The sequence below is a fragment of the Anabrus simplex genome, chromosome 12 (genome assembly GCF_040414725.1).
Source record: "Anabrus simplex isolate iqAnaSimp1 chromosome 12, ASM4041472v1, whole genome shotgun sequence".
NCBI classification, from domain to species: Eukaryota; Metazoa; Arthropoda; class Insecta; order Orthoptera; family Tettigoniidae; genus Anabrus; species Anabrus simplex.
The window spans coordinates 72,754,659-72,782,538 of NC_090276.1; the positions used below are offsets into that span (position 1 = coordinate 72,754,659).

Consider the following 27,880-nt stretch of genomic DNA (forward strand, 5'->3'; position numbering starts at 1 on the left):
ATTTTCTTGTTACTGTGGACACGACTGATACAGAAATACCATCCTTTTTAAATTCTGAGCAATGTACAGACAAAACTACTATTATATGGAAGAGCCTTTACATTGTAGATTGCGAAACGTGACTCGTGCATAGTCCACCCGCTAAGCAGAAGAGCTCTGAATTGTGCCTATGTGAAGAAAGACGTAGGGGCTGCCACACAGAAGCGGTAAAGGCGTGCTTGGCGTGCTCGATTTTCACGGAAGGATGTGGGTTCGATTTCCCGTCAGGAAGTCAAAAAATTTAAGAAACGGTATTTTCTTTTATGGAGGTGCACATGATCCTGAGGTTCTCAGCGTGTACCAGGTTGATTCCTATTTAATACGTTTATAAATGGGTGTATTCTAATCTTTGAACTGCCATGGAAAGTTGCAATAGCTATGTAAGTAGGCCTCTGAGGCGTAGTGGTTAGTGTGGTTAGCTGCCACCTCCGGAGGCCCGGGTTCGATTCCCGACTCTGCCACAAAATTTGAGAAGTGGTACGAGGGCTGGAACGGAGTCCACTCAGCCTCGGGAGGTCAACAGAATAGAGGGCGGGGGGTTAGTTTTCTGTGGTTTCCCACTTCTCCTCCAGGTAAATACCGGGATGGTACCTAACTTAAGGCCACGGCCGCTTCCTTCCCTCTTCCTTGCCTGTCCCTTCCAATCTTCACATCCCTCTACAAGGCCCCTGTTCATCATAGCAGGTGAGGCCGCCTGGGCGAGGTACTGGTCCTCATTCCCAGTTGTGTTCCCTACCCAGTGTCTCACGCTCTAGGACACTGCCCTTGAGGCGGTAGAGGTGGGGTCCCTCGCTGAGACCGAGGGAAAACCGACCCTGGAATATAAACAGATTAAGAAAGAAAGAAGATGGTGGTGGTGATTATTGTTTTAAGAGGAAGTACAACTAGGCAACCATCCTCTATGCAACACTAATCAGAGTTGAAAAAAGGGAAGGGATCCGACACTTCGAAAAATGAAGATATCGGCCAAAGGAAGACAAGGGCCACGAAGGGCGTGAAAATAAAAGACTCCCTAGCCCTCGCAAACCTAATAGCGTCGGGGTCGGAAAAGAACAAGAGTTGACCAAGGGAAGTCGGATAGGATAGATGAAAGTGAGGAGCCAGGCACAAGTAAGTGGAAGCATTGCCAGCCCTCAGCTAAAGGCCCCATGGTCGCCAACCCACGCTCCAAAGTTCAGAGCCCTTGGGGCCCCTTTTAGTCGCCTCTTACGACAGGCAGGGGATACCGTGGGTGTTATTCTACCGACCCCATCCACAGGGGGAAAAGAAAGAAGAAAGTGGGCCTTTATTATCTGTATTCATTAAGGTGCTACACGTAGTCGGTGGTACTGTATTTGATCGACAGGTCATTTAAAAAAAATCCGATTTCACTAAAATCGCTGCTGGCTTTAATTCAAAATTCTGCCGTTTTTGCGCCTCCGCACCGAACCTCATGCATCTGCCTAACAGCTTCACTGACTAGAGGCCCCGCAGACCTAACACGGTGGTGGTGATTATTGTTTAACAGGAAGTACAACTAGGTAACCATTCTCTTTATAACACTACCTAATCAAAGAGAAAAAATGGAAGGGATCCGACACTTCGAAAAATGAAGGTATCGGACAAAGAAAAAGAAGGGCCACGAAGGGCGTGAGACTGAAAGACTCTCTGGGACTCGCAACCTGTCGCCTGTTACGATAGGCAGGGAAAAGGAAGGGCCACGAAGGGCGTGAGACTGAAAGACTCTCTGGGACTCGCAACCTGTCGCCTGTTACGACAGGCAGGGAATACCGTGGGTGTTATTCTACCGCCCCCACGGACAGGGGTAGACAGACAGGCAGACAAACAGGGATCTGAAATTGAGAAACTGATCTGAAGCTACTTACAACTTCAGTGTACCTATCTATTCCCAAATACAAAGGAAATATGAGGCAAGATTTGAAACGCACCGACAAAATTATCATTACATTTAAACTGATTACTCTGCATCACACCAGATCGTTTCTCAACAAGCAAATGTGTGCATGGCTTGTGTCTGTAAATCCTGAAATTGAAACAGAACTTCGTAGCCGCGGTCCCGAACAATCGCGCTCGTGGCTGATAGCGCGAACGTTTTGTTTGTTTACCATCTGTAGTGCGTTACTGCACCGCCAGACTGCGGTGTAAATGGCGCCACCTTCCGTTTGCTACCTGAGCCGACCTGGTCTAGCCGTTCGTTCACCACTGTAGTGCCAATGTTTCCTTCGCCTTGTGTATGTGCGGTGTTGTGTATCGCGCGATGAAACCGGCGGTGTGTGAGTGAGCGCCTACAGGATTTTGAAGTAACACACAGCTGATACAAGGTGAGCTAAGACACAATTCCTCTTAGCATCATGCGATGTTTTCTCTTCGAAAGAAAACTACAGTTAAACACGTCTGTCTTGCAGTAGAAGTGGCATTTGACCACTAAGAAAGAGATCAATTAAGCATCGCGAACCCTTCTATAACGGGCCCGGAGAGAATGATTTATTTGAAGGTTTAACATTTCTTTTTGGATTTATTAACTGAGCCATCTATTAGAAACAATAATTGAAGTTTATTTTTCTGTTACCGGGCGAGTTGGCCGTGCGCGTAGAGGCGCTCGGCTGCGAGCTTGCATCCGGGAGATAGTAGGTTCGAATCCCACTATCGGCAGCCCTGAAGATGGTTTTCCGTGGTTTCCCATTTTCACACCAGGCAAATGCTGGGGCTGTACCTTAATTAAGGCCACGGCCGCTTCCTTCCAACTCCTAGGCCTTTCCTATCCCATCGTCGCCATAAGACCTATCTGTGTCGGTGCGACGTAAAGCCTCTAGCAAAAAAAAAAAAAAAAAAAAAAAAAATTCTGTTCTTTAATTTAAGGAGAGTAAATGATGATAAAGGGCTGTAAGCTTGCTTTAAGAATTGTAGTGGATTAGGTTATTACATTTGTGCAAGGAAGTACAACACATGCCGTACTCTCACACTGTGCCTCGATTTATTTGGTTTACAATGCGTCATTACACAAGTGCTACACGAAACGTGAACATTATATATTTCAATATTATTTTTTTAAATGGGGTCAAATTTCCTTTTGGGAAAATCAAATGATAATAAATATGCCTTTCAATACTTTACATCACAGCCTGCAAGATCACACCGACAATTTCGTACTCTAACGCCCCTCTTTGATAATATGTTTCTCAGTCATGGTGGTCTTGGTGATTGTTGTTCTTATAGGAAGTAAAACTAGGCAACCACCCTCTATTAACGATGGCGGTAGAATAACAGCCACGGTACACCCTGACAGTCGTAAGAGGTAACTTGGGTTCTCAACTTGGAACCATGGGTTGACGACCACAGGGCCCTCAGCTGGGTCCTGACATTGCTTCGACTTACTTTTGCCGGGCTCCTCACTTTCATATATTCTGTCTGACCTCCCTTGAGTTCTGATGGCTAGGGAGTCTTTCATTTTGACGGCCACCATGGCCGAAAATTTCAATTTTCGAAGTGTCTGATCTCTCCATTTGTTCATCTGATTAGTGTTAATAGAGGATGGTTTTCCAGGTGCATTTCCTCTTAAAACAATAATCACCACCACTGGCATTGCTTCATCTACTTATGTCAAGCTCCTCACTTCCATCCTATCCTACCTCACTTTATCAGCTCTTGTTCTTATCCGACCTCAACGGTGTTAGAGCATTGAAGGCCTAGGGAGTCTTTCATTTCCACGCCCTTCGTGGTCCGTGTCTGTATTTGGGTGATATCTCCAGTTTTCGAAGTGCCACTTTCTCTCTCTAACTAACCTAACTCCATGGCACTACAGCCCTGAAGGGCCTTGGCCTACCAAGCGACCGCTACTCAGCTATCAGGCTGCAGATTACGAGGTGCCGTGTGGTCAGCACGACGAATCGTCTCGCCCGTTATTCTTGGCTTTCTAGACCGGGGCCACTATCTCACCGTCAGATAGCTCCTAGATAGGTCTTATGGTGACGATAGGCTAGGAATGGGAAGGAAGTGGCTGTACCCCAGCATTTTCCTGGTGTGAAAATGGGAAACCACGGAAAACCATCTTCAGAGCTGCCGACAGTGGGGTTCGAACCCACTATCTCCCGAATACTGGATACTGGCCGCACTTAAGCGACTGCAGCTATCGAGCTCGGTGCACGTTGGCTGAGTGGACCTCGAACCAGCCCTCAGAACCAGGTAAAAATCCCTGACCTGGCCGGGAATCAAACCTGGGGCCTCCGGGTATGAGGCAGGCTCGCTACTCCTACACTACGGGGCAAGTTGCAGATTCTCTCTCTGATTAGTGTTATATAGAGAATGGTTGCCTAGTTGTACTTCCTCTTAAAACAATAATCACCACCACCACTCTATTAACACTAATCAGAGGAAAAATGAAGGTATCTGCCAAAGAAAGACAAGGGCCACGAAGAGCGTGAAAAAGAAAACTCCCTAGGTCTCGAATGCTCTAATACCGTCGGGGTCGGAAAAGAACAAGAGTTAAGCAAGGAAGTTCGGATAGGGTAGATGAAAGTGAGGAGCCTTGTGCAAGTAAGGAGAAGGAGTGGCAGGAATCAGCTAAAGGCCCCGTTGTCGCCAACCCAGTTCCCAAGTTAAGACCCCCTGGCGTCCCTTTTAGTCGTGTCTTACAACAGCCAGGGAATACTGTGGGTGTTACTGTAACCAGCAGCGTAGCCAGGATCGGCCGTTGGGGGGAGGGTTATAGGTAAGTTACAACAAATATGATAGAACATAATGAAGATACTTGTGCAGGTGTATCAAAGTCTTACATTAAAATACAGAACAATACGATCAAGGTGAACAGTTTTTCACCGAATGGTAAAACAATCTAAAATCCAACTTTTGAGGCTCCTTAGAGCTCTGTTGGTTCACAGTTGTATCTCTAAATGTTCATTAAGTTCATTGTTCGTTTCTGTTTATTTTATTTTTGTAAACATTCCATGGGGGGTTCTAACCTCCATTACACCCCCATCTGGCTACGCACCTGATTGTAACGCCCCCATCACCAGGGGGAAGCCCTCAGTCGTGGCCATCTATCAGTACTTCACATCACAGCCTGCACGGTTGCTAGGCAACATCGTGTCACATATTGTATCGCTAATTTCACGATGCAAATTTTCAGATGACTCCCACTCGTAAGACATTTATGTGAAGATGGCAGGATTTTTATTTTTATTTTTAACTCGGTAAGCGCTCCTTTCATACTGTCTGTAAAGGATAGTTTCCTCCTCCTCCTCCTTCTTCTTGGCCGTTCTCCAAATCATTTGGATTGGGATTTACGTGGTTTAAGCCCATTTTTACGGCCGAACGCCCTTCCCGGCAAACATCCTATGTTGGGGGATATATTCTCTACTGCATATTTCTGTAGTCGTGGGTAGTTGATGTGTGTATGAAAAAGACGATATGCGGGCAAAAACAAATACCCACTCTCAGAATCAGAGGAAGTGACCAGACGCGGCTAAATCATTGGTCCGACCGCGACCCGAACCCAGGACCCTGAACCAAAGGCCGCTGCGTTGCATCGAACCGAATGCCGTACTTTTTATACTTTGTCGTGATACATTTCGCTTTGCGTTGTAACAAACCCACTACATTAAATTTAACAGAATAAACTGTAACGACATATTTTGCATTGTAATGTACAAGCTTTTCACGGAACATGTCTGTTAAAAACACTGTTAAACAAGAATAAAATAGTATAAAATCCCACCATTAAACAAGGAATATAATAGTGTAAAAACCCACTATTAAACAAGGAATATAATAGTGTAAAAACCCACTATTAAAGAAGGAATAAATGAGCGTAAAACCCACTAATAAACAAGGAATAAAATAGTGTAAAAACCACTATTAAACAAGGAATAAAATAGTGAAAAACCCTACTATTAAACAAGGAATATAATAGTGTAAAAACCCACTATTAAACAAGAAATATAATAGTGTAAAACCCACTATTAAACAAGGAATATAATAGCGTAAAAACCCGCTATTGAACAAGGAATATAATAGTGTAAAACCCACTATTAAAAAATAAATAAAATAGTGAAATAACACACTTAAACAAGGGATGAAATAGCGTAAAAACCCACTATTAAACAAGGAATAAAATAGTGAAAAACCCCACTATTAAACATGGAATATAATAGTGTAAAAACCCACTATTAAACAAGGAATATAATAGTGTAAAAACCCACTATTAAACAAGGAATATAATAGTGTAAAAACCCACTATTAAACAAGGAATATAATAGTGTAAAAACCCACTATTAAACAAGGAATATAATAGTGTAAAAACCCACTATTAAACAAGGAATGTAGTAGTGTAAAAACCCACCATTAAACAACGAATATAATAGTGTAAAAACCCACTATTAAACAACGAATATAGTAGTGTAAAAACCCGCTATTGAACAAGGAATATAATATTGTAAAAACCACTATTAAACAAGGAATATAATAGTGTAAAAACCCACTATTAAACAAGGAATATAATAGTGTAAAACCCACTATTAAACAAGGAATATAATAGTGTAAAAACCCACTATTAAACAAGGAATAAAATAAGCATAAAACATTATTGAACAAGGAAATAAATAGTGAAATAATACTTTATGAAACAAGGAATAAAACAGTATTTTATTGGGGTTGGTATTGCGCCACGGTCCACGGTGTAGAGTCTGTTATTTTAACGAAGTAGCCATAACTGTTGAGCAAAATTGAAATTGCTGTAGGTTAATTTTTATGAAGTTAGTCATCACAAATGGGAAAAATTCAGAAAATAAAAAATTTTGGTCAGAAGTGGGAAAACTATCCGCCTGTGTGTAGTGGTTATTGTGATTTAGCTGCAACCCCCAGAGGCCCAGGTTCGATTCCCGGCTCAGCCACTAAATTAGAAAAGTGGCACGAGGGCTGGAACGGCGTCCACTCAGCCTCGCCAAGTCAACTGAGTGGAGGGGGTTCGATTCCCACCTCAGCCATCCTCGAAGTGGTTTTCCGTGGTTTCCCACTTATCCTCAAGGGAAATGCCTGGATGGTGCCTAAGGCCACGGCCGCTTCCTTCCCTCTTCTATGTCTATCCCTTCCAATCTTCCCATCCCCTCACAAGGCCCCTGTTCAGCATAGTAGGTAAGTCCGCCTGGACGAGATACTGGTCCTTCTTCCCAATTGTATTCCCGCGATCCAAAGTCTGACGCTCCAGGATATTGCCCTCGAGGTGGTAGAGGTTGGATCTCTCGATGAGTCCGAGGGAAAAACCAGCCATGCAGGGTAAGCGGATCAAGAAAGAACGAAAGAATGGCGAATCTATGCCACAAACCATCTAAATATTGGGAAAACCCGCCAAAATCGGGAAATATAGCCAATCTAGTTACCACCAAGAGTAATGACCTTTTCTTCGTGGGGGATTGTAGACACTGCTACCGTCTAAAGGCGTAAGAAAGTACTGGCGGTAATGAAGACCTAGCTGATCAAAATCTGATCTTCGATGCTTAACGTGAAACCGTAGATTTTAATCGGCAATGATTGTTTTGTCACGACCAAGATTCTAGTAGTTATCTCCGAAATAATGATGGGATCACGAGTTCTCGTACATCTTTACGCTATATTGAACCTTATCCAATGTAAAATCGCGTTATCCGAACACTTGGACTCGTAACCCTTATTTTCACCAGTCTGTTTCGTTCCACGGTTCCTAATATCGCCAAGCGTTCCGTTTTCTCTTCTTGGCAATAATTCAACTTCACGAATGATGCACGTATTTTTTCTTCCCGCAAAGAAGGACGTGTAGTCGTAGCGTTGTCTGTGATACAAAACGTATAAGTCGCCGTGACTTTTAATAAGCTCACGAGACGGCCCGTGTATTGTCTGAAGTGTCCCGTTCTCCCGGAAAAATGTGTCGGGATGCCAAAAAGTTCTAAGGTGTATTGCCTTAATATTCGGTTACCATCGCATATGACAAACACCACCACCGCCATCATCATCACCATCATCGTTGACCATCTCCAGTTGCCCTGGTGTGGTATACGAGCCCCCTCCATCTTTGTCTGTCCATGAATCACTGTTCTCTCATAATCTTCTCCCAATCTTGTTCTCCGGCATCTTTCTTCACCAGATCTATACATTTTTCTCTGGGTCTGCCCACTGGTCTTTTCTCTTTTATTTCTCTTTCATATTCTCTTCTTGCAGTCCTGTTTGCACTCATCCTTCTCACGTGGCCAAACCACTTAAGTCTTGCTTTCTGAATCCTCTCTAGTAGGGAGTCTCCTTATTCCCATCTCCTCTCGGACTTGTCCTTTCTGGTCTTCTGTATCATGGTGCGTAGGAACTTCAGAAGATTATATTTTCATTTACGGGTACATGGTTCATTAATACATACGTAATAGTATCTCCTTCTGTGGATCAGTGGAAGAGTGTCGGTCTGCAAATCCCAAGGTAGTGGGTTCTAACCGGTAGTTGTCAGATTTTTGAAGGGCGGAAAATTGTCCATTCGACACTCCATGTCGTACGATGTTGGCATGTAAAAGATCTTTGGTGACACATTTGGTGTTAACCCAACAAAGTTATTTTTTTTAAACCTTCAGACGTAGACGGCCGAAAGAGATTCGGTTTAGTCTGCCATCTAGTAGGCCTCGAGTAAAACGGAACGTCGAAATTGACGAGCAGATAGCCAGATAGCGTCAAATTAAAATGTCTGCACACGTTGGCTGAGGTGATATTATTATTATTATTATTATTATTATTATTATTATTATTATTATTATTTTCTTTCTTTCTTTCTTTCTAAACTATTTACCCTCCAGGGTTGGTTTTTCCCGCGGACTCAGCGAAGGATCTTACCTCTTCCGCCTCACGGGCAGTGTCCTGGAGCCTGAGACTTTGGGTCGGGAATACAATTGGGGAGAAGAACCAGTACCTCGCGCAGAAGGCCTCACCTGCTATCCTGAACAGGGGCCTTGTGTGGGGGATGGGAAGATCGGAAGGGATAAGCAAGCAATGAAGGAGGAAGGAGGCGGCTATGGCCTTAAGTTAGGAAACACCCCGGCATTTGCTTGGAGAAGTGGGAAACCAACGGAAAATCACTTCGAGGATGGCTGAGGAGAGAATCGACCCCCCCCCCCTCCCCCTCTATTCAGTTGACCCCGTTGTAGTCCTCGTACCACTTTTCAAATTTCGTGCCAGAGGCGGGGATCAAACTTGGGCCTCCAGGGTGGTAGCTTATCACGCTAACCACTACACCACAGAGGTTGATAATGATGATGATCTTATTATCTCCCATCATATTATCTCCGTAGCCATAGGCCGAGAACATTCAATTCATGCATAATGTCTGTTGAAAGTGGGGGAGAGCTCTGTAGAGACTTACGATAATAGTGGTTAGTGTGAGTAGCTGCCACGCCCGGAGGCCCGGGTTCGATTCCCGGCTCTGCCACGAAATTTGTAATAGTGGTACGATGGCTATAACGTGGTCCAGTCAGCCGCGGAAAGTCAACTGAGTTCGATTCCCACCTCAGCCTTCCTCGAAGTGGTTTTCCGTGGTTTCCCCACTTCTCCTGCAGGCAAATGCCGGGATGGTACCAAAGTTAAGACCACGGCCGCTTCCTTCCCTATCCCTTCCGATCTTCCCTTCCCTCCAAGCCCCCCCCCCCCCCCCCCCACACACCCGAGGCCCCTGTTCAGCAAGATGACAAATATTAGGCACGTATTAGTTTGTAGGAAGGGGAGTTAGGGTTTGGAATAATTAACCAAGGGAGATGTTCAATAAATTTCCAATTTCTTTGCAATCATTTAAGAAAGGACTAGGAAAACAACAGACAGGGAATCTGCCACCTAGGCGACTGCCGTAAATGCAGATCACTAGTGACTGATTGACTTAAACCCCTTTCCAATTTCGCATTCCAGAGGTCTCCAGATTATACAAGGTATTTTTACATATAAAATCACTCCAGTCTGGTATTTGTCTCCATATTTCCATTTTTCCATTTTTCCACACTTGCACTTGCATTCCAGAGGTCTCCAGATTATAAAGGTATTTTTACATATAAAATCACTCCAGTCTGGTATTTGTCTCCATATTTCCATTTTTCCACACTTGCACGGTCGCGGGTGCGAACTGTGTCGCACATGTGGATTTGGCCCTGTTTTACGACAGGATGCCCTTCCTGACGCCAACCCTATATGGAGGCACGTAATCACTATTGCGTGTTTCTGTGTTGGTTGATTAGTGTGTTGTGTTGTCTAAATACGAAGAGGAGAGTGTTGGGACGAACACAAACACCCAGTCTCCGAGCCAGAAGTATTAATCAGATGCGATTAAAATTCCCGACTCGGTCGGGAATCGAACGTGGGACCCTGTGAACCGAAGGCCTCAACGCTGAGCATTCAGTTTCACGGTAGCAACATTTATGTAGCCTAATTTTCTTTGAAATATGCAATCAATCAATCAATCACTACTGATGTGCATCTAGGCCAGTCATCCCTGTGGCAGATTCCCTATCAATTGCTTACGTAGCATTTTCTTAAACATTTTCAAAGCACTTGAAAATGTATTGAACCTTTCTCTTGATAAGTTATTGTAATCCTTTACTCTTCATCCTATAAATGAATATTTGCCCCAATTTACCCTCTTGAATTCCAACTTTATCTTCATATTATGATCTTCCCTACTTTTATAAGCTCCACTCAAACTTATTCGTCTACTAATGTCATGCCACGCCATCTATCCCCTCATAACTCGAAACATACCCCATAATCGAGCATGTTGTCTCCTCATTCCCAGGTCTTCCCAGCTCGAACTTTGCAACGTTTTTGTAACGCTACTCTTTTGTCGGAAATCACCAGAACAAATCGAGGTGCTTTCCTTTCGATTTTTTCCCGTTCTTGTATCAAGTAATCCTGGTGATGGTCCCATACACTGGAATCATACTCTAGTTGGGGTCTTACCAGGTACTTATACACCCTCTCTTTTACATCTTTACTACGACCCCTAAATAGCCTCATAAGCATAAACCAGTCCACTGGAATGCCATTGTTTTATTTCCAACAATTCGCTTTGAGAAGGATCAACATCAGGCATTCGAGGATCGACCAGGAAAAGAGGTCCATCACGAACTCTATCGACCATACCTCTCTGATCGCTATCATCTTCCATTGAAAAACTGGTGTGTTATAGGACTGGGTGCCGTGACACTGTCGACCTGGAAACATAATGAAAAGCCTCGGATTGTTTTTAACTTGTCTAAATGACATCGCCTTAAACATTGTTAAAAACTCACTTAAAATTCTGGATTACAATTTGTACTTCACGTGATAGTGAGTCAATCCTATTACTAAACTATACATACTGATACTCAAGAATGCAAGTAATTGTGTTCTTGTTGCAGGAACCCCGTGGTCGCTTGTAAGCTGATATCTCTCATGGACAATGAATGAATAACAAATATTGAATGTCTAAATAGTTTGAACCCTATTAAGGTTATACGTTTGATCACTTAATTAATTATTGGTCTTTGACATATAATTAGGACACTAAATTATTGAAGATGTGGTGAATGAACTTAAGGAACCGTTTGTAACAGCAGGATATCCTAAACAGACGATATAATGGCTTTGTGAGTTCCATATTAGAATTGTTTGGGTGTTTGAGAAGATTCACAGAAACACACATAATTGCAATGTTAATTTCCGAATTACGCGAGGAGATAGCGTCATCAGCATGTTGAATAGTCTTCAATAACGTTATGAACAGTGCAGTGTAACGTTACAGTGGCCTTTGTTTTCAGCGTACGACATACACAAAAGAACGTAGCAGCTGCAAACAGTCTTAATCAGTACATTTGACCTTCCTCCAGTTTCCTTTCCTAGCTACTACGGAGAAAAAAAAAAATCATTTTAACGGTTGCTTAGTAATGGAGTTATGGTCACCTTATCAGCTTTATGTTCCTGGCACGGAGAATTTATTGTGTACAGGCGCACGTGCCTGGCGACTGATGACGGACCAGAAGGCAGGCCTACTTATTCAGCTTTAAAGTACCGGGTCAGGATATCAGATGAAGGGTGACAGAGGGGGCACTGTCTTCCTTGTGAAACTGTGACTCGTATGTTCGTAACAGAGAGCACTAATAATAAGAAGAAGAAGAATTGGAAGATTCAAGAAGTTTAATTCGCTTGGTGAAGTAATCCAAGGGAATGGGCTAGAACAAGAAGCGACCAATATCCGCATCCGGGAATTACAGCGAGCGTTCCAGTAGACTAAAATCATCTATAATAAGAAGATGCTGAGTTTCGGAGTCAAATTCAGATATTACAGCACTGTTGTTAGACCGGAAGGTTTATAAGCTTCGGAGACCGTGTGCAAGAATCGAAAAGGACAAGTCAGTCAGCTACTTAAAACAGAACGCAGGCTATTACGGAAGATCTTGGGCAACTGATGGGTACAGGTTCGACTGCATCCGATAACAACAACAACTAGAAAGAGAAGATTGCTGTTTTATGGGCACATCTTCCGCGTGAATAATGACCGGTTCACAAAGAAAATCTGGGATTTTCTAAAACCAAAGGCATCTAAGTAGAGATGGCTTCAAGAATGTGAGAAAAATCTGAGAGAGGGTGGTCATTACGGTGGATAAAATCAATGACAGGATGGTGAAAAGGTATCAGCTTTTTATGGTGGAGACAGAACCCAGACGATGGAGAGGCCCTTCACCAGAGGAGCGGAAGAAAGCGCTCATCGATAGGCTCAAGAGATAGTGGCAGGATGTCAAAGCCGACAGACGAACAAGACACAGCCATTCAAAATGAGATTGGTTGTTAGCACGCAGTCCCTAGAGGCTCAATTTGAAAAATATACTAATAATAATAATGCTAATCGGAAACCATAACCTTGGGAGCTCATTCTAAAATAGCAGAAATAATAAAACCACGGAAACTGAAGAAAATGTTTGGTCCGACACAAGAAAATAGAGTCTGGATCAAGAAGAGAACCTGCAAACAAACTAAACCAAAACAACACCCCATGGCGCAACAGCCCCGAAGGGCTGCAGATTGTGAGGTGTCGTGTGGTCAGCACGACGAATCATCTCAGCCATTATTCATGGCTTTCTAAACCGGGGTCGCCATCTCACTGTCAGAGAGCTCCTCAATTGGAATCATATAGGCTAAGTGGATCTTAAATTATCCCGTAGATGCAGGTAAGAATCCCTGACCTGGCCGGGAATCCAACCCGGGACCTCCGGGTACGAGGAATGAACGCTGCCCCTACACCGCGGGGCCGGCAGCAGAAAGTAACTCAGCACAAATTTACGGAGAAACAAGGAAATGCTCATCCAACAATGCAAGAAATAGCATTACGATTTCATGATAAGGTTTTGGGAGGAAAAGAAGGCAAAAGCCATCAAGCGACTAACAGGTTCCAACGCACTAATTGAATGCGCAAAACGATGAAAAACCAAAACAGAACAGTTTTAACCTTTGCAGATTTAAGAAGGCGTATGATTCCGTAGATCGTGGAGTGTTCGTGAATGTTCTCTGGGAGTTTGGAGGTGATGAAAAATCCTTGTCTACAATTACTGTAGGCAAACCCTCAGAGTCCTTTTCCGAGTTAATTTTAGGTGTGAGGTCTGTAATCCATTTGAGATAAAAACGGGCCTACTGCCAGCTTGCATTCGGGAGATAGTGTATTCGAACCCCGCTGTCGGCAGCCCTGAAGATGGTTTTCCGGGTTTCCCATTTTCACACCAGGTAAATGCCTTAATAAACCTTAATAAAAGCCATGGTCGCTTTTCTCTCCTAATCCTTTCATATCCTATTGTCACCATAAGAACTATCTGTATCGGTGCGACGTAAAGTAATGTATGATTATCCTAGTGTAAAAGTTACACGATTCAAGAAGGGGAATCCGCGACTCTTTTACAACCTTCAGTGCATTTGACAACGAAAGAAATGACACTTTCCTCAAGGCTTCGATGCTATCTAGAAGCCTTTGGAGCAACTACCTTGTTGAATGACAGACAAATTGAACATTCCTTTCAACTTATTATATGATTAAGAAAAATTTAAAACCACCTAATTACTACCAAAATGGTTTTGAAATTCACCAGAATTCCCACTATCTGCTACAGTAGATAAATTTTCCCCTGTCAAACATCTGAATCCACTACATTTGGAGGGAAAACCATTAAGTTGGCAATGCTGTGCACCGAGATGACTTCGGTTTTGCTTCGCATTTAAACGAAGTTAATTTGTTAGCAGAAATTAAAAATATATTAAAGAGGGGCGAAAGTAAACTCGTTTCCTCATCCGGAGGTGAGCTGCATGTACCAGCCCTCCTGCCATTCTTAAATGTCTGGCAATACCGGGAATCGTACCCAGGCCCCCGAGGATGGCAGCTAATAGTGCTAACCGCACTGACACAGATAGTCCAGAGGCGGATAAAGAGAGTCAGTTGATTATTCCTTCCGCGATACAATCCATAAAGAATATTAATGGTCGTGACGAAGACTTTATAAGGCGGTTTATTAATACTCCTGCTAGTATTAGAATCATTGGAGGAAATGAAACACTCATAGCGTTCGTGGAAATCCTTGAAGAGGAGGAAACAACACTCGGGGAAAGTACTTCTTGTGTACCAATAACTCCGATGACACGTTACTAAGTAATTTACCTCAACGCGTCATGATTTCTCTAGAGCCCTCTGCTGAATGGCACGGCGTAGTCCACTGCCCTGAGGTGGAAGTGGGTAAGATGCGTCTAGTGATCGGATAATCAAATAGTTTTAATAATAGCAGGACGAATAGAAATGCATTTCATTTCTGTTCGTCCTGATAATAGAATAACCTGATCCGATTATTTAGATAATCGAATAAATAATCGAACGAGTTACCAAATATCATTCGGTTATATCGCATAGAATATTCGGGTGCGTCATGAATGAATTTTTCGATGTAAGTGTGTCGGGTGGATAATCGATTCAAATAAGCGAGCAGATGTACTCTTATGAAAAATAGGAATACGTCTTTTTCCAAACGTATCCCCAAATTTTGAAATTAAATGAATGAATAAACTGTCTTAATAACATCACTTTTCATTCCATTGTTTCGAAATCATTCACTATTCAATAAATTGCATTCGAATACAGTTCCGAATGAATAATCGGATGGAAAATTCACTGTTCGGTTGCCTCATTTGATTCGAATGGAGTTTCGGATGAACAATCGAAAAAATGATCGAATGAGAAATAGAATCGATAAAATGAAATAATCTAATAAGCTATTATTTTGATTTCGATTATCCCATCATTAGATGCGTCACATGTTGGATCTTCCTTGGTTGTTCAAGTTTTTTGAGGGAGAACTCTTTGAGATACGTAAGTTATGTCCCACAAGGAGTGTGCTAAGTTCTTTTAACATTGATATGTTTTTGGGCTGCGGGTCTTTCTGACATTAGCCGCTGTATCTTAAATAAGGCCAATCCTAGCCCTTTTCCTCTCCTTCCATCGCCGAAAATAATTGATAATAATTGATGTTTTAGTGTGACGATAAAGAACTAAGAAAGAAGATCTTTCCGGAAAGCAGCATTTATTGCATCTAGTCTTAAAGACGAATTGCCTGAAGTCAAGAAGTAGGTTTCGTGTTAAAAAAGAAACCAACATACAAGACCGCTAAACTTGATCATTCAGAACTGCTAACACAGAAAAAAGGTAAGAAAAATAATGAAGCACGTTAATTGGCGTGTGGGGAATCCGAGAAACATGCATGTCTAACTTTATTTTCTCATCCCGGAAGATAGCCTTTACACATCACGCGCGTAGTTAGTTGCGTGTTGCTGAATGTAGGACCGATCAGTTCCACCTGTGTGTGTTCGAGGGTCGGGTGGTCCCCTCGCTCCGTCAAGTGAGTCAAACCTCCAGGGAACAACACAAATCGTGTACACACGTTACTGATCAATACTCTGAAGCAGGAGGGGAAAACTTCCGGCTTACCTTTTGACGTTTATAGCTGAACTGTTGTTCAGAAATTAATTCTTTTTCCTTACCTGGTTATCGAATGAGGGCATTCAGGCGGATGTAATATACACAGATTTTAAAAATGCGTTTGATAAAGTAGAACGTGATTAGCTTTTAAGTTAATTAAATTCGAATGGTTTTTCCAAGCCACTTCTTCACCTTTTCAGTTCATACTTAAAAAGGAGAGAACAGTACGTCACATTTAGAGGAAATGCATCTATAGAATTTTTTTTTCTTTGGAATTCCACAAGGTTCCATTCTAGGACCAAATCTGTTTCTACATTTTATTGATGATCTTCCAAATTGTGGAACACATTCCAGATACTTAATTTATGCAGATAATCTGAAATTATACAGGCGTATTTCAACAATAGAGAATTGCCATCTTCTACAGCGCGATATAGAAAACATCTGCGAATGGAGCGTTAAGAAAACAAACTAAAAGTTAATATTTTTAAGTGTGTAACCGTTTCTTTCTCAAGAGTCAAAGTGCCGGTAAACTTCACCTGCTGAATGTTAGGGGAGAACTTTGAAGAAAGTTATACAGTACAACGAAAGACCTTGGTATATTATTCGATGCCAAATTAACATTTCGAAATCATATTGAAAGAACTGCTAACAGCGCTTATAAAATTCTAGGAATCGTCATTCGTAATGGGTAAAACCATTTAATGGAATAATAATTATTACGCTCTACAATACATTAGTACGCTCTAGACTTGAATACGCTGGAACCCACCTAGCAATAAGTGTATCGAAATAGTAGAAAAGGTCCAGGAACGTTTCCTGAAAGGTCTATATATGGGAAAATATGGTGAAATTCTTTGAGTGAGAGCTACGAGAGTCTCTTCACAGATGCTTACTTCAAATCTCTTAAATTACGTAGACATGAGATAACATATTTGTGTACAAAGTTGTAAATTCTTATTTTATTTCATTATTCAATGTCCCAGAGGTGAAAACATGAATTTTTATTTGCGTTCTACTGTGAAAATGTGAAAACAGCCAGTCAAAATAACTCACCACTTCACATAATATAGTACAATAACAGCTAGATTTCGGCTGCAAGAAGCAAAAATTTTCTCCATCAGCTCTAGGTCATGATTTAGGCACTAAGAAAAGTTTATATAGTAATTAAGTTAGTAGTGATTATTACACGATGTTGTTACCATCCTTGCCATCATTACGTTCATTTCTTCATTTCCCACTGTTGTTAACCCAATCTCATTTTCATGATCATCCCCAGCAATATAACTATTTAATATGTGTATGGACGTATTTTAAATTTATTAAGTATACTGTGTCCGCCTTTGTGATGTAGTGGTTAGGCCCGGGTTCGATTCCCGACTTTGGCACGAAATTTAAAAAGTGGTACGAGGGTTGCAACGGGGTCCCACTCAGCCTCGGGAGGTCGACTGAAGTGGGTTTTCCGAGGTTTCCCACTTCTCCTCCCGGCAAATGTCGGGATGGTACGTAACTTAAGGCCAGGGCCGCTTCCTTCCCTCTTCCTTGCCTATCCCTTCCAATCTTCCCATCCCCCCACACAAGGTTCCTGTTCAGCATAGCAGGTGAGGCCTCATGGGCCAGTTGTAACCCCCGACCCAAAGTCGCAAACTCCAGGACACTGCCGTTGAGGCGGTAGAGATGGGATTCCTCGCCGAGTCCGAGGGAGAAACCAACCCTGGAGGGTAAACAGATAAAGAAAGAAAGAAGCAAAGAAAGAAAAGTGTACTGTAATTGAAGACATGTTCTCTATTGCATGCTTTTCTTTAAAATAAAACAAAAATGAAATAATAACAATTTTATCGGCTTTACGTCTCACTAACTTTTTCGTAGACGCCGAGGTGCCGGAATTTAGTCCCGCAGGAGTTCTTTTTACGTGCCAGTAAATGTATTGACACAAAGCTGACTAGGTGAGCACCTGGACTGAGCCAGGATTGAACCTGCCAAATTAAGGTCAGAATGCCATCGCCTCAACCGTCTGAGCCATTCAGCCCGGCACTAAAACCCATAGCCTACGCCATTTCATTCACTTTGGTAACTTTTTTTTTCAGTGGAGTACTCTTTTGTAAGTGAAAAATAAAAACCTACAGCCTGTTTCCAGTCATTCAACCGGGTCAGGAATGGAATGAATGAAGCCCCCATCTAGCGACGAGGATAGCCTAGGAATTGTGCCGGCTGCCGAAGCCTGTCGCACTCCTCTGGGTCAATTATTAATGACTGACAGATGAAATCAAATGATATTGGAGAGTGTTACTGGAATGAAAGATGACAGGAAAAACTGGAGTACCCGGAGAAAAACGTGTCCCGACTCCACTTTGTCCAGAACAAATCTCACATGGGGTGACCGGGTTTTGAACAAGGAACCCAGCGGTGAGAGACCGGCGCGCTGCCGCATGTGCCACGGAGGCTTGTCTTACACTAAGTATCCTAACTAACCATTACATTAAAGAAATACTGTAGAGTCTCGATAATCAGAGATAATGGGAGGGGGGGGGGGGTTACCTCGGATTTGGACTCGGACTATATGGAGTACCACAGGGAAATCGCGAAACATGAACAAAGTCGGCAACAATTGTAGCTAATCCTTAATTGATTTCTGTTTCTGAAGATGGTGGTTTTCCATTTTCACACCAGGCAAATGAACATGAACATGAACATGAACAAAGTCGGCAACAATTGTAGCTAATCCTTAATTGATTTCTGTTTCTGAAGATGGTTTTCCGTGGTTTTCCATTTTCACACCAGGCAAATGCTTGGGCTGTACTTTAATTAAGGCCACGGTCGCTTCCTTCCCATTTCTCGCCCTTTCTTGCCCCATCGTCGCCATAAGACCTATCTGTGTCGGTGCGACGTAAAGCAACTTGTAAACAAAAAACATTAAAACTCTCTTAACCATTCCTAACTTCGCTTTCACTAGCATCTTTACGTCCGGGTATCTGTGAAATTAGATCTGACAAGATTGTTTGTCATCATCATTGCTGTCATCAGAGTTACTGTCTGCAACACAGCAGTTCTTGAAGTCTTCTTCCACGATTTCGTGAGTGTCTCTGGCTTCGCTTCGTCCCATGATTCTGCTAACCAACACACTACGTTCTTCACAGTCGTCTGTTTGAGGAAGTTCGTTGATGTTTTCCTCAAGTTCTGTTGCTTCCACGAGTGAATGTGGTGTCAAACTTATCTTTGGACATTTCAAAACGCCCTGATCTATAGGTTGTATCAAACTTGTTACGTTAGGAGGCAAAAATAAAGCACGAATTCCATCACGCACTAGTTCCTGTTCATCTGGATGTGACCCTGCATTGTCCGGCAATAAAACTGCTTTAACAGGCAGACACTTCTTTCTCAAGAACGTTTTCGTTTCAGGCACAACAAACACTCACGTGATCTCAGTAGAGGGGTGAGGGCATAATGCGATGACATGGCGGGAATAAGCAGGGAATGAAATGGTGTAGAAAACTCATTTTAACTATGTGAAAAGAAAAATTCATATATCGGAGATTACACTGAAACAAAGTCAACGTAATTATCAACAGCGAGCCATTGTTATGTAGCTCATCTTACACCTGAGAGATCAATCCAAATGAGCCGAGGCAGACACACTACAGCTTTCCAAGCTGAAGTGATAGCCATCATTACATACCTTGAGGAAAACTTCAAAATGAACTATAGAGATAAGAACATTTTCATATTTACAGATAGCCAAGCAGCCATTAGGGCACTTGAAACTGCCCGGGTTACATCCAAAATGGTTTGGTATTGTCATACACTTCTCCTGAAGCTCTCAGAGTACAATGTTGTTAAAATAATATGGGTATCTGGGCATGCAGGCATAGAAGGTAATGAAAAAGCAGATAAACTGGCAAGAAAAGGGTCAGAAACACCTTTTGTGGGCCCAGAACCGGTATGTTGGATCTCTTATAGACAAGCTCGACTCTACATAGGTAAATGGGTACAAAAGAAACAAATGGAAAACTGAAAAAAACTGTTCCAGGATGCAGGCTTGCAAAAGAACTATTAGAGAGCCCAAACAAGAAGCATACTAAGGAACTGCTGGAACTCAGCAGAGAAAATATAAGGTGGGTAGTAGGACTGCTGACTGCACACTGCCATCTTAAAAAGCACCTGCATAGAATTGGAGTAATAAGATACAATGTATGTAGAAAATGCAACAATGCGGAAGAATCAGCTGAACACATACTCTTTGAATGTGAGGCGCCAGGAAGATTCACAATCTGCACACTGGGATTACCGGGTAAAGAGAGAAGAAACATCCGAGAAGACCCAATAAGGACGACGTGCAACTTTTTGAAGCGAGCCGGTGTAACTAGGTGGGGATGAAGGAAAACACATAGCAGCAAAAGATCTTCGAGGTCAACGCTAAAAGGGACTTTTTAAAGAGACCCCATGAATAAAGGAAGAAGGAAGAAGCTCTTCTTATGGCTGATGATCATATTCAATTTCAATATTGAAAGCTCTAAAGAATTAATGTAGGAGAGGATATTTATTAATATTGAAGCAGGGGCGGTGCGTCATTAAGGGCTAAAGGGGCTTAGTCCCACTAGATTTTTGGACATAAAGAGTTTAGAAATATTGAATTATTTATATTTTAGACAATTAATTTAATGAGACTAAATTAATATTAGAGTACCACTATTTTGAAGTAATTAATGATGTGCGAAAATAAAAGAATGATTGTATGACATGTTTTCTACATTTATCCTGACACAGGGGTAATTCGCTCTCAGCCCTCACAGTGAATATTGGTAACTGTTTTGAAGGTCAATAAACCTTTGAGGGAGTGAAAGTTTCAATGCATTTTAAAATGTCAAGCTAGGGGCTAGCTTTGACTTGCCCGCAATGATAAAAGGACAATATAGACGAAGCTGTAGCGGTGGGTTTTATGGCGATGTTATTGTAAACTCACTTGTATTCTTTTAATCTCATGTAACATGTTCTGGTGATCATTCACAGAGTGAAGCTTTCGACACGTTTCGAATTTTAGTTTACAGTTCCCTTTTAGCAGCTGCGGAGTGGAGAGCATAAGTTCTGGATAGTTTTTGTTCAACAGTGATTACTATGTGGCGTTTAAAATAGTGAATAGTTTTCACCCCATAAGATTAGATGAGCGCAGTTCTTTTTTAAATGAGGTAGGGCCTCACTTTTGGAGTATTTTATTATTAGCATACATTAGAATCAAGCATGCTTAACGGTACTGACATTGGCAATAAAAATGTAATGACAAGGTTTAATATGGGTGTATATACAACGGCAAAAGAAACAAAAACTACATTTGTTAATAATAATAATAATAATAATAATAATAATAATAATAATAGTCCGCCTCTGTGGTGTAGTGGTTAGCGTGATTAGCTGCCACCCCCAGAGGCCCGGGTTCGATTCCCGGCTCTGCCACGAAATTTGAAAAGTGGTACGAGGGCTGGAACGGGGTCCACCCAGCCTCGGGAGGTCAACTGAGTAGAGGTGGGTTCGATTCCCACCTCAGCCATCCTGGAAGTGGTTTTCCATGGTTTCCCACTTCTCCTCCAGGCGAATGCCGGGATGGTACCTAACTTAAGGCCACGGCCGCTTCCTTCCCTCTTCCCTGCCTATCCCTTCCACTCTTCCCATCCCTCCACAAGGCCCCTGTTCAGCATAGCAGGTGAGGCCGCCTGGGTGAGGTACTGGTCATACTCCCCAGTTGTATCCCCGACCAAGAGTCTGAAGCTCCAGGACACTGCCCTTGAGGCGGTAGAGGTGGGATCCCTCGCTAGGTCCGAGGGAAAAACCGAACCTGGAGTGTAAACAGATGATGATGATGATGATGATGATGATGATGATGATGATGATGATGATGATGATGATAATAATAATAATATAAAAGATAATAATATTCACATTAGCCCCACGTGCTATTTGAGCCACGAGCCGCTACTGTATTATTGATTATAGACTGTTATGCCTTTGAGTGTTCAATTTGCAAACCTCTGTTAATTAACTGAATTTTTAAATCATTAGAAACTGAGTTTAACCATCGTCGTCTTGTTCTCCCTCTACTTCTCTTACCGTCCATGACAGAGTACATTATTCTCCACCATTCGCCTCGCATGACCCCACCATAGAAGCCTGTTTATGAGTACTGCTTCAACCATCGAGTTCATTCCTATCTCAGCCTTTATCTCCTCATTCACAAGATCCTCTTGCCATTGTTCCCACCTGTTTGTACCGACGATCATGTCCGTGAGTTGTAGCTTAAGAAGACGATATCCTAAGTCCACCCATCTTGCTCCGCCGTACAGAAACGTTGCTCAGAAAACAGACCGTTGTAAATATGGTTTCACCGAGCATTGGTTGCATGGTTTCGATCATCTAGCTGTGAACTTGCATTCGGGAGATAGTGGGTTCGAACCGCACTGTCGGCAGGCCTGAAGATGGTTTTCCGTGGTTTTCTATTTTCACACCAGGCAAATATTGGGGTTGTATCTTAATTAAGGCCACGGTCGCTTCCTTCCCACTCCTAGCCCTTTCCTATTCCATAGTCGCCATAAAACCTATCTGTGTAGGTGTGACGGAAAGAAATTGGACTCCATAATGTTATTCGGCAGTAGAAATGTTCCCTTCCTTTACGTCATTCACTCCATCTCCTTAACTCGTCTGATGGGGGTTCCGGAAAATTATATCATGGACAGAAATCCATTTAGACAAGTCGTCAAACAGTTACGCGGTTTCTAGGAGACTGGGGAATCGCTAGTGAGAGAAGGGAGATACCATACAGATGAGCAAAGGAAGGAAGTAGGAGAAGCAATGCAAATACACTGGCAAAGAAGGCTAAAAGTACCGCAAAGATTGCCAAACGTGCTCCATAGAGGACCGAAACGAAAATTAAGGAGAAGAAGAAGAAAAAATACGATACCTATCTGGGAGAATGGCAAATACAAATTGAGACTAGAACAAGATTATAGAAAGGATCAGAAAAAAAAAATAGTTCATGCTTTCAGGAAAAGAAGATTCAGATTCGTTGGTCACCTGTACAGAATGGACAGACAGGTTAACAAAACAAATTCTTCAACACCATGAAAATGAAAAAAAACAGCATTTTTCAAAGAAGCCGAAGATGATTTGTAACTACTCAACATTAAAAAAGAACAATTTGCAAATAGAAAGGTATTTAGGGAAGCAATATTTGATGGTATATTTTCAATGAAAGCCAAGTTAGAAATCTGACAGTAAAGAACGGAAGAAAGAAAAGAACACCGAGAAAAGATGAAGAGGAAAACTGTTTCGTGGGGTCCGAAGATGGTCTAATGGAATGAATGAATGTAATAATAATAATAATAATAATAATAATAATAATAATAATAATAATAATAATAATAATAATAATAATAATAATAATAATAATAATAATAATAATAATAATAATAATAACTGGTTTTTACTTCCCACTACTATTTTTACGATTTCCAGAGACGCCGACATGGCGGAATTTTTCCCGCTGGAGTCCTTTACGTCCCAATAAGTGTACCGTAGTACTATTGTTCACCACCGGAGTGAGCCGCAGTCGAACTCGTTAGCTTCGGTTTCGAAGCTCATCACAGTACTGCAGAGCCGGATTAAGGTGTTTGGGGCCCCGGGCTATTTAAAAATGTGGGACCCCTTCTACGTAACATCACGTAAGACTAGCATACTGAAGTCGTTATAGAACTACTTCCACTTAAATTGATGAATAGGGAAGTGTTGAAATAGACTATCTTTTTTCTCTATTTTTCATGTTAATATTTCATAATGCCAAAACATATTTTACATTTGTCTCATCATCACTATCAAATCGACATACAAAACAGAACTTATGTTTTTGGCACCACTAAGATATTTTCTAACCATTTTACAAGAACATTACAGTTGTAACTTACGAATGGTTCAGTAATCAGAGGTGAACTGGAAGTTCTCTTCCTGATGCAAATATATAGTATGGTATGCGCATTCCACCTTGCATCCCCTGTCCCCTCTCGTTCACTTCCTCGACCTCTTCGCCCCTCTGCCCGTACTCGCAAGCTGCCAGATTTAAATTTTCGTCAACAATAACCTTTACAATAATTACAGTGCGTAAGTAGCGAGGATTCGTGTCTCCGGACAGTAATTGATTCTAGCGGTGATGAAATACTAACGCGGACAGCTGATAAGAAGGAAGGAAGAGTGCGTGTTCGATATTTTGCGAGCGTAAATATTCATATACATGCACGGAGGTGGAGCAGTAGGCCTTTCTATACAATTTTAGGTTCGGCCAAGGGCCGGGGCCCCTTGGCAAGCGGGGCCCGGGGCTGCAGCCCCTTTAGCCCCCCCATTAATCCGGCCCTGCAGTACTGTCTGAATTATTATTATTATTATTATTATTATTATTATTATTATTATTATTATTATTATTATTATTATTATTATTATTATTATTATTATTATTATTATTATTTTACCTACACTATGAAATGACTCTATGATATCAAGTAAAGGGAACGGATTATGAATAAAAGGAAGTTGATCCAAATCTAAATTAATATTGTTATGTATATAATTGTCTGTAATGTCTTTAAAAAATAGATTCATAATTTCAAGAAAGTAATTAAGCTAGATAATTAATTATTCCCTTGTGTCTTAGTGAAAATAATGATCATGTCAGATCTAGTTGCCAGCAACATCTGCAGCACATAATCTTTTATATTTATTCTGTGTGATCTTTCTGCATTGAATATTTTGCGTTCTTAGAAGTAACCCAGGTCATGAAAATCATTCTCAGCATAACGTTTCTTTGATCTTGGAGACAGTGAAATTTAGATATTGATCCAAAACTTTCAAAGAAAGTAATCGTCCTACTCCAGACTTCCAATACCAGGGCATTCATGCAGTGCATGTGAATTTCTCTGAATTCAGTGCCAGACTAGAGAAGAAAGCAGCAATACAAAAGAAAGGTGTGCAATGCAGGCCACCATAATACATGACGAGAATAGGAAATGTAGTAGTACCAGCGGCTGAGAGGAGCGTGCGACCTTGGATTGCCAGCAACAGTGACCTACTTGATACAATAATAGTCATAAGGGACATTAACCTCATTTCACAGCTGTGATTGACAACAATGCATCAACTAGAGGGTAGCTTCTCTCTTGTACAGCAATCCACTCTATGTGAGGCATTGCCAATACAAAGAGGGGACGCAACAAATGCACAATCAGAGGAAAAATCATATGGATCTGTTGATAGTGATTTGTCCGTCCGATGGTGACGTTAAGCCTTTAACAGATCCCATAATGTCATTCGGCAGTGGTAATGTTCCCTTCCTACTATCATAATTATCACGTCATTCATTTCATCTCCTTAACTCCTCTGATGAGGGTGACTTCAGGAAGGGCATCCGGCCGTAAAAACTCGCTACGAAGATTAATCTCACTTCATACCTGACCCCGTAGAGAAACTGGACAAGATTTGGACACATAATAATAATAATAATAATAATAATAATAATAATAATAATAATAATAATAATTTTGGGCCCAAATGTAAGCAACACAATGTTGAAAATATCCTAGGGATAAGAGTTACGAATTATAGGTAAATAAAAAAATAATGAAGTATGATAATACATTCTTTATTTACTCCTAAACATTACAATCCTTTTCTTAATCATTGTTATCCGGTGGATTAGATTAACAGTTTGCCTTTTTCTACCACTACGAGCGCTAGTGTGAGTCAGTGCAGAGTTTCACTTATAACTACATTCGGTGTGGACATTTTTCAAAAAAAAAAAAAAATCACCTGAGGGTTTTGAAGCAAGGAACACATTACAGAAGGAATTATGTAAATGTTCATTTGTCTACAATTTGAATAAAAAAGAAAAACGAGTAAAGAAACAAGCAATTTATTCTGTTTTTCCGGAATTGCATTTAGGCCAGAAATGATTTTCGAATTTTTTTTCATAGAATTATCGAAGACTCGCAATTAAAACCTTTCCGGACTCCTTAGCCCTTCAATTTTCGGCACAATTGAGGAAATTGCATAATTTTACGTTTTTCACAGTATGGGTACCCCTATTTTGTCTGCTAAGAAATGTTTTCGGTCCGCCTCTGTGGTGTAGTGGTTAGTGTGATTAGCTGCCACCCCCGGAGGCCCGGGTTCGATTCGCGGTTCTGCCACGGAATTTGAAAAGAGGTACGAGGGCTGGAACGGGGTGCACTCAGCCTCGGGAGGTCAACTGAGTAGAGGAGAATTCGAATCCCGCCTCAGCCATCCTCGAAGTGGTTTTGCATGGTTTCCCACTTCTCCAGGCAAATGCTGGGATGGTACCTAACTTAAAGCCACGGCCGATTCCTTCCATCTTCCTTGTTCATCCCTTCCAATGTTCCCACCCCCCACAAGGCCTCTGTTCAGCAAAGCAGATGAGGTTGCCTGGACGAGATATTGGTCCTCTTCCCCAGTTGTATCCCCCGACCAAATGTCTCACACTCCAGGACACTGCCCTTGAGGCGGTAGAGGTGGGATCCCTCGCTGAGTCCGAGGGAAAAACCAACCCTGGATCGTAAGCAGATTAAGAAAGAAAGAAATGTTTTCAATATTCCCATTTTCACACCAGGCAAATGCTGGGGCTGTACCTTAATTAAGGGCACGGCCGCTTCCTTCCCACTCCTAGCCCTTTCCTGTCCTGTGTCGGTGCGACGTAAAGCCACTTGTAAAAGAAAAGTAAAAACCAACTATCATTACCATGATTAAGTATAACGTACTTTTACACTTTTAAATTGATCATGCCTTCAAATTACCGGTAACTAGGAAATTGATTTCACGGTGATCGACTAAAACGCGTTGCTGTTTTAAACACCTCGTCATTACATTGAAATAATGGAACACGAACGTTAAGTTGGTTTGGAACGGCTGAAGGGAGCGTTGTTGTTGGCTGTGTACGTTACTTCCCGCCATCCGTGGCCTCCCCACTGTTCCGCTTGTTGATCAACTGTGACTGCATCCTCACGTACGGCGTAGCACTTCTCAAATGTCTGCTGATCACAGTACTTAACGCCGACTCCTGAACTGAAATGAAATGGCGTACGGCTTTTAGTGCCGGGAGTGTCCGAGGACAAGTTCGGCTCGCCAGATGCAGGTCTTTTGATTTGATATCCGTAGGCGACCTGCGATGATGGGGATGAAATGATGATGAGGACGACACATACACCCAGCCCACGTGCCAGGGAAATTAACCAATTAAGGTTAAAATTCCCGACCGTGCCGGGAATCGAACCCGGGACCCCTATGGCCAAAGGCCAGCACGCTAACCATTTAGCCATGGAGCCGGACACTCCTGCATTAAGCTGTGCCATGCGTTTCTTATCTTTCCTGTCTCACCTGCGGTGGTCATTTCTTGAACTCTTTGGGTCTCACCGATATCTGTCCAAATGTAGCTATATACCGTATAAGGATGTAAAAATAAAACATTTCCCTTTGCGAAAATCAAATAATTATAAACTAGCGGAGCCGTGCAGGTCTTGATGTGCCAGTCGTAGCCATATCGTTTTGCTTACCCTTTTGAATGGTTTTAGGAACATTTAATAAGAAGCGCGTTATGCTGCGCCGCAGTTCGTTCTCAGTATTCATTCTCACGTCATCTATCTATATATTCGGATTTTTTTTTAAATCCTGCTGTTCTTGATGTAAAGCTTGGTATTGTGTCGTAGAAGGCAGTGGTATTTTTTAAGCGGAGTTCTTTTATATAGAACGCTTGTCTTTGTGATCCTAATGGGTGGGTAGGAAATAGGGATCTGCGCTCAGATGGCCTTCACTTGAACCGCATTGGTACGTATAAGT

At 42.0% G+C, this 27,880-nt stretch overlaps 1 protein-coding gene across 2 annotated transcripts in view; it reads left to right on the forward strand.

Moving 5' to 3' along the window:
- The first annotated feature begins 2,226 nt into the window (after window positions 1–2,226).
- Window positions 2,227–27,880, forward strand: part of LOC136884434 (protein scribble homolog) — a 261,405-nt gene continuing 235,751 nt past the window's right edge. The window contains exon 1 of one of the 2 annotated variants that reach the window (XM_067156596.2): window positions 2,227–2,360. The gene's annotated coding sequence lies outside the window, so the exon portion shown is untranslated. The remainder of the gene's footprint in view (window positions 2,361–27,880) is intronic. The other variant, XM_067156597.2, reaches the window with a different exon arrangement.